Source organism: Periplaneta americana, chromosome 1, assembly GCF_040183065.1.
Source record: "Periplaneta americana isolate PAMFEO1 chromosome 1, P.americana_PAMFEO1_priV1, whole genome shotgun sequence".
NCBI classification, from domain to species: Eukaryota; Metazoa; Arthropoda; class Insecta; order Blattodea; family Blattidae; genus Periplaneta; species Periplaneta americana.
This window is the reverse complement of record NC_091117.1, coordinates 193,892,828-193,905,905: the sequence shown is the minus strand read 5'-3', so window position 1 is coordinate 193,905,905 and position 13,078 is coordinate 193,892,828. Positions and strand designations below refer to the sequence as shown.

General features: G+C 33.5%; 1 long non-coding RNA gene across 1 annotated transcript in view; it reads right to left on the bottom strand.

The window, feature by feature from the left end:
* Positions 1 to 1,928: 1,928 nt before the first annotated feature.
* The window catches only part of LOC138709495 (uncharacterized), a 233,572-nt gene continuing 222,422 nt past the window's right edge, over positions 1,929 to 13,078 (bottom strand). Inside the window, exon 3 of the long non-coding RNA XR_011334943.1 lies at positions 1,929 to 2,031. This is a non-coding gene — a long non-coding RNA (uncharacterized lncRNA). The remainder of the gene's footprint in view (positions 2,032 to 13,078) is intronic.

Genomic DNA, 13,078 nt, shown 5'->3' with positions numbered 1-13,078 from the left:
CAATTGTCCACAAAGCGCATTTATTTAACGGTATTCAGGCTGATTAACTATAATTTTAATTATAATTTATTTATCATAATTTATATATGAATTTATATAATAATACAGAACAGAACATATAATATAGAATAATACATCAGACTACAGAATATAATTACAACAATAGAAATAGAAATAAAATATTACAAACAATATGAAAAGAGGATATAATAATATTAACAAAATTTGAGGACCGAATGAGCAGCGCTCGTGTTCGCTCGCAGTTCAGATATATTAACATAAGAGGAATTTAGAAAATAGAATAAAATAGGAACTAAAATTAAAATTACAGCTACAATGAAATTATATATTATATTATTAATATAAAAGAAATATAGAAAATAAAATAAAATAGGAACTAAAATTAAAATTACAAGTACAATTATATAATATAATATAATATAATATAATATAATATAATATAATATAATATAATATAATATAATATAATATAATATAGTATAATATAATGTAACATAACATAACAATGGATTTTTGTTATTGTTGATTAGAACTGAAGAGAATAAAGCTATAGTAGTACATTATGCAACGAGCTTATAATGGTAGTAATTAAGACGCGAGTATATTTATGAAACGAGCGCAAGCGAGTTTCATAATTTTCATACGACCGTCTTAATTACCATTATAGTCAAGTTTCATACGACTTTTTGTGCTCGACCATATTTCTAACTTGAAATTATTCATAAGTATTCATGTTATTCTTATCTGACTGACCTTGTGCAATACCTCGTTAATTGTGAGATGTGCGCAGACGTGAAAGTATTGATTTTTTTCCGAGAAACAAATATCGACATTGACCTTGATATAATCTAGAGAGTAAAATAAACTCTTGATATAACCTCGAAATTGAATTAGACATTGAAAAACGGGATGACAAATTGAATTTATTTGAATGTTATTTACAATTAACGCTAATTATTATAGTAACAGAACTGACTTTATTTCAAATAGAGGTGATTTATTGATTTATTGTTGTCTTTCGATTGCATATCCGAGAATAATCGATACTTGCGCTTTCATATTGCTACAATGGTATTTTCTGATTGGTGGAATACCTGAACTTTAATGAATAGGTTTACTTTAATGAGGTCCATTAAAGGGCTGCTAGCAGGTGTATAATTACTACATTTTGGCATGGTCGAGCATAAAAACTTATTGAGCATGTCATGTAATAGTTGTGTCTTTTAAATTATTTTAAAATGGTGTATACCCTTCAAGAGAGAACATAAATTATCCTTATTGATTCAATTTAGGAAATTATACAAAATAAGTTGTGTTTTCATTCTACAATCAACTAATAACAAAAGTACACATTGCTAGGCGACGATAGAAAACAAAAGATGCGAAAACAAATGAATGAGATGTATAAACAATTGAATGCTCTTTCATATTTAAGCATAAAAATATAGGGATGCCATTTGAAATTTCAAAGTGGGGTGGCTGCGGTGGGGATGGAATCTAAAATAAAATTAACCCTGGTTTCAGACTTCCCTCTCAATATCTAAATTGATGTGTTTTTTGTTTAAATTGAATTCAATTTAAATAATTAGTTACTTAGTCTGGGATGTTTTGAAATGATAGCCCTGTATAAAAACTTAATAATTCCTGTCTAATTCGTTTCTAGAACTACACTCTTGTACATGGTTCTTTCAGCTATTTAACACCTTCGAAAATGTGTTCTTTCTTAGTAGTATTTAACCTTCACCCTTCCTTTTAAGTGACTAAAATAATATCAGTAGAGCCTACATACGTTTCTTGCGCACTTATTCTGCATTATTGTACCATTGACTTCTTGATTTTGAAAGCTGACTAATTATTTACAGTAGCGTTATGGTAGATTCTGAAAATGCTTAAATACTCACCAATGAGCTAGGTCCGCAAATCTTCGTGGCTTATCCGGTGGTTGAAATCAGTTCACTTGATGATCTCGACTATTCGTTGTTGAAACTCTCATTTTCAGAAAGGCTTGATCTGAAAAGAAGTGTGTGTGATCAGAGAACTATAAAACTGCTGCAAGAAACTGTTCACATACACATCGAAAAAAAAACAGCCTGTCTGTAAAATTATTACAATGATTTCTAGTACTCTGGAGTAGTTGCATTGCATGGCCCGGAAACTTGGCATGTAGATTAAATTGTTTAAATGAGTGGTTTATCAATATAGTAAAAGTAAAAATAATTGCTACTAGTAATTCCACAATTTGGCACATCTAGCCAACATTTACTGCTGACCACTAGGATCCAGAATATAAAGCAAAGGTTAACTTAAAAATAAAATATAGGCTAATAGGATTTGTGGAGAGAATACAAAACAAAAATAAATTTAAAAATAAAGTACAATTTGATTTCTGAGAAACATGAGATGCAAGTACAATGAAGATTAATGAAATGAAGTAAAAAATATATTACGTAGTGTTATACAAGTGATTGTGTAAAATTGATAATGAATCTCTCAATATCGTTAGACAAATTTTGTTAATGTTCTCATTAGAAAGTTTAAGAGGAAGGAGAATGGTTTTGGTTAACTTAAACGAAGTTCCCCTAGCGCCAAAAAGTTCTTTCACTTCCCATGTATTAATATTAATTTTGTATCTCTCACTGAAGTGAGGAATACATGGATTGTAAATAGACTTCTTTTCATCGTTAACGTTAATGGCTTGTTGATCAACCTTCTCAAAACGGACAGTGGGGTCAAGAATGAGTCTTCTTTGATTCCAGCTATCGAGTTAGGGTTATTTTACGACGCTGTATCAACATCTAGGTTATTTAGCGTATGAATGATATGAAGGTGATAATGCCGGTGAAATGATTCCGGGGTCCAGCACCGAAAGTTACCCAGCATTTGCTCGTATTGGGTTGAGGGAAAACCCCGGAAAAAACCTCAACCAGGTAACTTGCCCCGACCGGGATTCGAACCCGGGCCACCTGGTTTCGCGGCCAGACGCGCTGACCGTTACTCCACAGGTGTGGACTCCAGCTATCGATGGCTATAATGTCTGCTCTTCTGGTTAACTATTAAGAGAAACTCTTATTTACTTTAGTTTTTTACTAAGGTACACAAGAAGATAGTTAAACTATTTTACTATACAGGCTGTAGTAACTTTACTTTAGTTAAATTTATTTTAGTTAAATGTTAAGATTTTTTTACTCATCTCTATAGTTGGGTAAAATTAATTAGTAGTGCACGATAGGTTAAGTAAAACGAACAAAGTTATAAAAAAATTCTCCAGAATGATTAAGCTATTGTGGAATATAGAAGACAAAAAAGATTTAGGCCAAGGACAGGGTTTGATATATTTGGAAATGTTTATGAATTCCATGAACGCTTCAGGTTAAATTTGCAGCATTTCCAAATGGTACCTACTAGAAAACATTGCTCTATACCTTCAGCATGAACAATAACCATGTATCAATGATTAAAAAAAATCTTAAGTAAATAACCATGTATTCCTATTGATAATAATAATAATAATAATAATAATAATAATAATAATAATAATAATAATAATAATAATAATAATAATAATAATAATAAATTGAGCTTCCCTTATTAAAAGGTTTCCAGATTTGACAAAGCGTATTACATATAATTTGGAAACACACCTAAAAGGTAAAATGATTTACATTTGAAACGGTTAGGGAATCGAATATACAAAACGTCAGAAAAATTTACACCAAAGTAGCGTTTTTGCTCATTTGCAGTTAAGAAAGGGACAGTATTATCATCAGATATGTTAGAATGATTTGAATGTTATATACCGCGAGAAAAATAATAGTACGGATTTATTGGCATTGATATCTAAACCAATCAATAGTCATCGGTTAAGATAACTTGAAATTTCCATTATCACTTCTATACAAGTGATTTCTCAATACCTGAACCAATCTTTTGAGGGCACTAATGGCTATTTCCTTCACAATGTTGTGTGTTAGCCCCAGGTTTTTACATTTGTTGGCAAAGAAGGAGGGTATGGTACCTCGTGCTCACACCATCAGACCTATTACATCAATATGGGACAGGCTATATTTATCTTTACAGAACGGTATTGTTGGTTCATAGATCCATTTCTTTTCACTGTCCACCTCATGCGGTTGATCTGCATGTGTCTCAAATCTGATGGTGGGATCGAGAATGTATGCCGAGTTGTTCTTAATGGCAATGATATCAATTCGCCGAACACTTCCTTGTGTGGCTAGTCCCTGCACGTCTTGATGGACTGTAAACCCTACTTCCTTCAGTGCCTCGGCCAGCATAGAACGGACAGCATGGTGAAGGATGTTGCGAAGGGCCTCACTATAGGGGCAGAAGCCAAGGATATGGGGAAGAGTTTCAATCTCGCTGAGACAGCGCCTACAGCGGGTACCATCCCGACTTCTACCCGGTACAGCTCGGACCGGAGTGACATAGCCTACCATTTTAAGGGCGTCTATCCATTCCGAGAGGATTAGACCTTTGTGATTTCTTATACAGCTGTTTGCTGGGGGGGGGGGGAACTCTTTATTAATAATCACTCCTTTACCCTTTTGTTGCAATGTACATATTGTCATCGTACTAGATGGTCTATTCATAAGTATTGTCATTTAGGCTATCGTCTAGTAAAGAAAATCGGTGGCGCTACAACCTATGAAGGGCCAAGACCGACCAGCCGGCTGTTGGCCTCACGTCCACATGCCGAAGCAGAGGTGAACGATCATCCAACCAGAATGGAGGAGGCTATGATCTACTAGAGTAAAAATTGTACTAAGGTGGCAAAAATGTTATGAAACAAGGAAATGAACAACGGTAGAAATTTAAATTTACTCGAGTTTTTTTTTACTTTACATTGAAGAGTCACCTACTCAGTTGGGCTACTCCAGACAACTGAGCACTACTATAAAACCGCTTAGTTCTCACACAGTTGTTGCTCACAGCTAACCAACTACTGAAGTCAAATTATTAAAATATGTTGTAATATAAATTTTTGGATGTAAAAGAGAAACGTAAATAATTTATCCGAAATTAATAAAACCAATTTGACTATCTTGTTGACACAGAGAAGAAAACGTCCGAGTCAAAGTCTCTGAAATTTGTAGCTATATAATCAGCGTAGTAGTAGCCATGATGCAATTAGTGCCATAAGAACTGATATGGCGGGTAATACCAGGTCGTTGCAGCGACACGAAGACGGAAGACTTGATATGAATTGTAATCAATAGCTTACGTGTAGCAAGTTAATATGCCTCGACTATTCAAAATCCACTTAAATTTACTGTAACTCCATGAATATGAATTCTCTTCACCAATCTTCACAAAAGGACCTGGTATTTTGAGCATTAAAAAAACATGTGTTACAGTATAATAAAATTTTTCATGGTTATTTTATACAGCATGGGAGGATAATATTAAAATGGATTTGAAGGAGGTGGGATATGATTGTAGAGCAGTGGTGACCAAAGCGGGTGTCGTGATTACATCGTGTAATCACAGACATCCAAACAGGTACGAGGAGTTTTGTGTACATTGCTGTGTGTTTCATTCACGTACTGAAGGCAAGCAGTGGCGGTATAATGTCGCTCTACAAACTCTGTCTCTACAAGCAGTAAGAGGTGGTTTCGTAAAGAATGAGAAGGAGAAATTTTTTGTTGTTCTGTCGGACAAAATGTAATATGTTTACTTTGCTCAAGGGTTCAATTAGGAGTATATGGAAACATTAATTGCCACGCTGAATAATGTATTATTATTATTACTATTATTATTATTATTATTATTATTATTATTATTATTGACAGCTAACTATGTGTTTCTATATTCTTCTGCACGTGCATGAATATTGATATTTTTAGATTTTCTTCCTAGAAGGATAAAATTATTAGGTTTTATCTCAATTTTAATCTCCTTAATCTTTAGATGAGGGTAACTATTTATTAGTTATTCATTTAATAATAATATTGTAGAAAAATTGATTCAATATTATGCGCTAACGAACTGTTAAACGCCAGGAATTGACATGTCTTAATCATAGCCAAGAAAAAAAAGAAGCAAGAAAAATCGTATATTATTCACTGGCTCTTGATGACAGCAGTGACATTACTGATACAGCATATTTCTATACAGATTACTTGCACTTAACTGCGGAATCCCGGCCAAACAAGTCTCAGTTGGGTGCACCTCTTGTATAATGGCAGTTGACTTGGACCTAAAACGTCAACGTATATGCCTAACTTGGAGTCAGGCCACAAAGGGAAACATTGTAGGAGGAGAGTTCGATCCGGTGCATTGAATTGAATTCGGCGTAGCTCAGTGGTCAGAGCTCTTGGTACGTAGAACCAAGGACCCGGGTTCGATCCCCGGCGCCAGAGCGAATTTTTCTCCTCAAATATTAATTATAGCCCGACCACTGACATTAAAACCTGCGCCACAAACCAGTGTTCGTTGGTGCGCAGGTTGTCATAGTGGGGGAACTGTTGCGCTCCCTGATCGACGTCTCGCAGCGAGTACGTTCTAAACTATTCGAAACAGCACTCGTGTCCGCGTCCAATCTTCCACTTTTCAATAAATTATTAATATTCCATTTCGACGTATTGTGTATAGTTAAAACAGATTGTAATTTATAATAATGGAAGAGAAACCAAATGTGCGCGGCAGGCTTTTGAAAAGTGACGCGCGTAAAATTATTTATAACGTTGCGAAGTATTTATGGGTTAGGTACAGCTTACAGCTGTAAAAGTTTTGGAAATATTCAACATTTTTTCCTCCATTACTGTATCTTGTACAATAATGAAAATTGGTAGTAAAAGTTTTGGAAATATTCAACATTTTTTCCTCCATTACTGTATCTTGTACAATAATGAAAATTGGTAGTAAAAGTTTTGGAAATATTCAACATTTTTTCCTCCATTACTGTATCTTGTACAATAATGAAAATTGGTAGTAAAAGTTTTGGAAATATTCAACATTTTTTCCTCCATTACTGTATCTTGTACAATAATGAAAATTGGTAGTAAAAGTTTTGGAAATATTCAACATTTTTTCCTCCATTACTGTATCTTGTACAATAATGAAAATTGGTAGTAAAAGTTTTGGAAATATTCAACATTTTTTCCTCCATTACTGTATCTTGTACAATAATGAAAATTGGTAGTAAAAGTTTTGGAAATATTCAACATTTTTTCCTCCATTACTGTATCTTGTACAATAATGAAAATTGGTAGTAAAAGTTTTGGAAATATTCAACATTTTTTCCTCCATTACTGTATCCTGTACAATAATGAAAATTGGTAGTAAAAGTTTTGGAAATATTCAACATTTTTTCCTCCATTACTGTATCTTGTACAATAATGAAAATTGGTAGTAAAAGTTTTGGAAATATTCAACATTTTTTCCTCCATTACTGTATCCTGTACAATAATGAAAATTGGTAGTAAAAGTTTTGGAAATATTCAACATTTTTTCCTCCATTACTGTATCTTGTACAATAATGAAAATTGGTAGTAAAAGTTTTGGAAATATTCAACATTTTTTCCTCCATTACTGTATCTTGTACAATAATGAAAATTGGTAGTAAAAGTTTTGGAAATATTCAACATTTTTTCCTCCATTACTGTATCTTGTACAATAATGAAAATTGGTAGTAAAAGTTTTGGAAATATTCAACATTTTTTCCTCCATTACTGTATCTTGTACAATAATGAAAATTGGTACGTGTAAAACACTGTCCTTCTGCTATATTAAAAAAAAATAATTTTACGCTTTAAAAAAATATTTATATATTTTTTTTTTACAAATTCAAAATGGTGGTAGTTCACTGTGCAGTGATGAAATGTTTACCTTATAATTCATACACTTGTTAAATTTTTCATGTTCTCTCTCTTTTATTTTATTGCTGAAACTCATGTTTACAATATCATGCTCTTTCAACTACATTCCTTAATAAATAATATATATATTTTTTATTTTGTGTTAGAAGAAAGTACTGATATTTAACCACTCTTTTAAATGAATTTATTTTTTTTAGACAATCTATCAAAGGTAGAGAAGTGATCTTGCATCATATTGTAGATATGACATGTATAAATATACACAAAAATGTCATCACACATTGTTGGATAGTTTTTGAGTTATGTGGAAAATGCTTAAATCGTAAAAATATTTTTTTTTCATATACAAGAAGGACAGTGCTTTACACATATCAATTTTCATTATTGTATAAGATACAGTAATGGAGGAAAAAATGTTGAATATTTCCACAATTTTACTGGTTTAAGATGTATCTAACTTCTTACAAGAGAAAAAAAGAAAGAATTTAAGTAGAAATAAAGTACAATGTATAATGTTGTCACATCAACAAGGAAGCTACGGGAGTTTCGGCCAACTTGATAAAAAACGTTTTGAAGGAAGGGGCAGTGTCATTGTCTACCACAGTTGGAGTCCGACTAGTGTAATCCGGCCTTGTGAGCTTCTCGTATAGTGATGACGTCTCCCTCTCCATGGCCACGTGAGTATTGGAAAAGTCGAAGGTCTTTTTGTAGTTGGTCGAGCTATAATAATAATTGTAGTATCACTAACATTCCTCAACCATGAAATTTCGCCAACGTCGCTCTGGCAATTATTTACTCATCAACTAAAATTAGAAAATGTAATTGAGTTGCATCAGCTTCTTGTCTATGCGGATGACGTGAATATGTTAGGAGAAAATCCACAAACGATTAGGGAAAACACGGAAATTCTAGTTGAAGCAAGTAAAGCGATAGGGTTGGAAGTAAATCCCGAAAAGACTAAGTATATGATTATGTCTCGTGACCAGAATATTGTACGGAGTGGAACTATAAAAATTGGAGATTTGTCCTTCGAAGAGGTGGAAAAATTCAAATATCTTGGAGCAACAGTAACAAATATAAATGACACTCGGGAGGAAATTAAACACAGAATAAATATGGGAAATGGCTGTTATTATTCGGTTGAGAAGCTTGTGTCAAGCGGTCTGCTGTCAAAAAATCTGAAAGTTAGAATTTATAAAACAGTTATATTACCGGTTGTTCTGTAGAGTTGTGAAACTAGGACTCTCACTTTGAGAGAGGAACAGAGATTAAGGGTGTTTGAGAATAAGGTTCTTAGGAAAATATTTGGGGCTAAGCGGGATGAAGTCACAGGAGAATGGAGAAAGTTACATAACGCAGAGCTGCACGCATTGTATACTTCATCTGATATAATTAGGAACATAAAATCCAGACGTTTGAGATGGGCAGGACATGTAGCACGTATGGGCGAATCCAGAAATGCATATAGAGTGTTAGTTGGGAGACCGGAGGGAAAAAGACCTTTGGGGAGGCCGAGACGTAGGTGGGAAGATAATATTAAAATGGATTTGAGGGAGGTGGGATATGATGGTAGAGACTGGATTAATCTTGCTCAGGATAGGGACCAATGGCGGGCTTATGTGAGGGCGGCAATGAACCTCCGGGTTCCTTAAAAGCTAGTAAGTAAGTAAGTAAGTAAGTAAGTAAGTAAGTAAGTAAGTAAGTAAGTAAGTAATTCAAAGTAATGATTGCAGAAAGAAGAACCTCTTCGTTTTAACTTTAGAATTTATTGTTAATCTTCATACCTGCCAACGTAATAATATTCGTTCTGTTGTGTGGACATCCCTGTTCTGCGTGGCTGTTGGTTTTCAAGGGAGTCCCGCTTTCTTCTCATCAACACAGTTTCTTTCTATTTGAAATGTAATGGGGGTGAAAAAGTCCACATTCGATTAGCATGAGAATGAGGCGGAGGTTCGCAGGCTGCCGGGTAGCTTACTGCCGCTGTCCACTATGCGGCCGCCCACCTTACCGGGTAATTTGGGGGGAAGAAGGCTCACAAAGTTGCCGTCATCTCTTGCAGAGGCGCGAGCCGCCCCAGACAGAGGGAAAAAAATTCACTCGCTTCCCCACTCAGGTTACCGGGATAATTTACGACCTCGTCCAATACCTCCCCATGCAACGTCCGGTTCTGTTCTCTCGCGGCTTCAAAAAGTCAATTTAGCTTCCATACTGCTCGCAGCAATTCTCACCACAGGATCTTCGGACACTTAGCTACACAAATATACTAATAACTTCTAATATTCTGTTATCTTAATGGCAGTACTCCGTGTATTAAGTTACAGTGCAATCTACAAAATAGTGTTTTCACGGCAGTGTGCTGCGTCAGTCAGGAACACATACAAAAACTCAGTTATGTACTAAGAATAGATAGATAGATAGATAGATAGATAGATAGATAGATAGATAGATAGATAGATAGATAGATAGATAGATAGATAGATAGATAGATAGATAGATAGATAGATAGATAGATAGATAGATAGATAGATAGATAGATAGATAGATAGATAGGTAGGTAGGTAGGTAGGTAGGTAGGTAGGTAGGTAGGTAGGTAGGTAGGTAGGTAGGTAGGTAGGTAGGTAGGTAGATAGATAGATAGATAGATAGATAGATAGATAGATAGATAGATAGATAGATAGATAGATAGATAGATAGATAGATAGATAGATAGATAGATAGATAGATAGACAGATAGATAGATAGATAGATATTTATTTGTCATCAACATTTATATTAGTTATGGTGTATCACAACTTATGTATACGGGTTTCACCATAACTGTCTATTAATATAACTACAATTAGCATGCAATCTCGACAGCCTGTTAAACTAATAACTCATCTACTCTCGCTATTAACCCAACTCCAAACTGTACTAAGAATAGTACACCGCAAGCTATGCATCACTTTACATATTTCCTTGCATGTCCTTTTTTCTGAAACTTTTGTCGAGCATAATGTACTGCAGCGGTGACCAAAACTCGAACGGCAGTGATTACACGCGAGAGATATAGTCAGGATCAGCTTACTTAATACCCGAAGGGTGAAACCTAACCATTTTTCCACTATTACTAAATGTGCTAGTAGATTATAGTGATTTTATAGCTCTCAGGTTGAATGTTCTTTTACCAACTTCGTTTCGAATTTCGGGTACTGACAAAATACTACAACTGGCAGTTATTTTCTAACTGTTATGTTGGCAGCAATGATTTCGGTTTACAGTAAAGGAAACTGATGAAAAATGAAAGTAAGTAAATACATTTATAGGTTAGGCTTCAAGAATCGTAAACTCTTTAGTCAGTGCAATAAATTTCATGTTGCCTGACAAAATAAATTGTAATATTACATCATACTAATCCTAATTACCAACATAATATGCGAGAAGTCCTGGAAGAAAATATACTATTTCATAAATAAGTTATTGAACCAATTAGGAAACACCTCGCAATATAAAGATGAGATGTGGTAAATAAGCAAGACATTGTTATTGTTAACATTATATTATTATTATTATTATTATTATTATTGTTATTATTATTATTATTATTATTATTATTATTTCAGTACGTATCATTGTGATTTTGCCCTCTTTGTTGATATCTGATATTAGTTGGCAACATTGAAGAGACGGCCAAATTAGCCTTTTAGGAACTACTCTTACGTGATCCTCACTATAGTCTATGAAGTAAGGAGACTGGGGAGAAGTACAGTAGTGGCAAAAAAAAAAACCGGACCGACTCTTGTAGCTGGTACAAAAGAATCCTGTGCTGTGTATTTGTGTCAAACTGTGGTAATTTCAATATGGATAGTGAAGCCAGAGGTATGTACTGCTATTTAATGTAAAATATGCAGTTATCTTTGCCGAATAGAGGTAGAAATGTAATATTGATGCCAGATGAAAATAAAACTCTCAAATATTTTTCGTCTGTAAGTTTGAGGCACTGAAGGAAACAAAAGACGGTAAGAAACGAACAAATGCAATAAATTTCATTGTTACAATTAATTATACAAGATGGATGTGTTTTGTGATTAGCAAAATTTGAATCTGTGACTCTGAAATCAGCTACAAGGGTCGGTCCGGTTTTTTTGCCACTGCTGTACATGGCATGAAAACTACAACCAGTGGTAGTTCGTGCACTAACATTGAGTTCTTCATCAACCCCGCGAATAAAAATCGCAAGCTTTCCTGTATCAGTAATGACACTACTGTCATCAAGAGACAATAAAAAATATATAGCCTACCAATTTTCTTGTTTTTTTTTTTTTTAATGTTCCTCACGAACACAATCAGAAATCTACTGAATTCTCTTTTGGATATCTAGTCGAGAAATGCGCAGTTTTTCAAAATTAATTAACAACTTTCATTGGACAAATTATTTCAGCCACCTTGATCATTACGCATTTAAAAAACGCTCCTTCGCTGGAAGGCTTAAGAGAACGAGATATTTCGTTCGCCAATAGATAGCTGGCTTCCTGACATTAATTTATGTAATCTCTCTCTTCATAACGATAATTTAAGGCTGATTTCACTTCTTGGAATTTAATAGCTCTTTTCATTAGGCCTACTACAACAGCATGTAATATTCAAACAGTTTGTATATTATTATTATTATTATTATTATTATTATTATTATTATTATTATTATTACTATGGTTATTTTTTATATTAATGTACTGGACAGTTGGCCAATAAAAGTCCAGCACAAAAACACAAATAAAAACAGTAATAAATTGAACAATAACAAGCAATAGAAAAACAAAGTTTGCAATGTTTAATTTATATAAAATAAAAACTTTCAAAATTCTAATCTATGGTATTAAATAGATAAGAATTGTTTGCAGATTATATATTAAAATATAAAAAAGATAAAAATATAATAATAATAATAATAATAATAATAATAATAATAATACGTTCCCCTCTCAAAAGCAATAATGTGATCCTCAACAAACAGTTCTACCATCTACACTTATAGTATTTATATAGGGGATTTCTCTCTCCACAAAAATTGTCGTGTTGATGACAATCATATTCATTACAAAACATGGATATTCATAATGGATACTTACACGAATATATAAGGTTAGTTTAATAAGATAGAAAACTGGCTAATAAACTGGAAATTAAAAACTACTACTCCTAAGAGCTAAGTAGTAATCTTCATTAAAATGTAACCCCAAGAA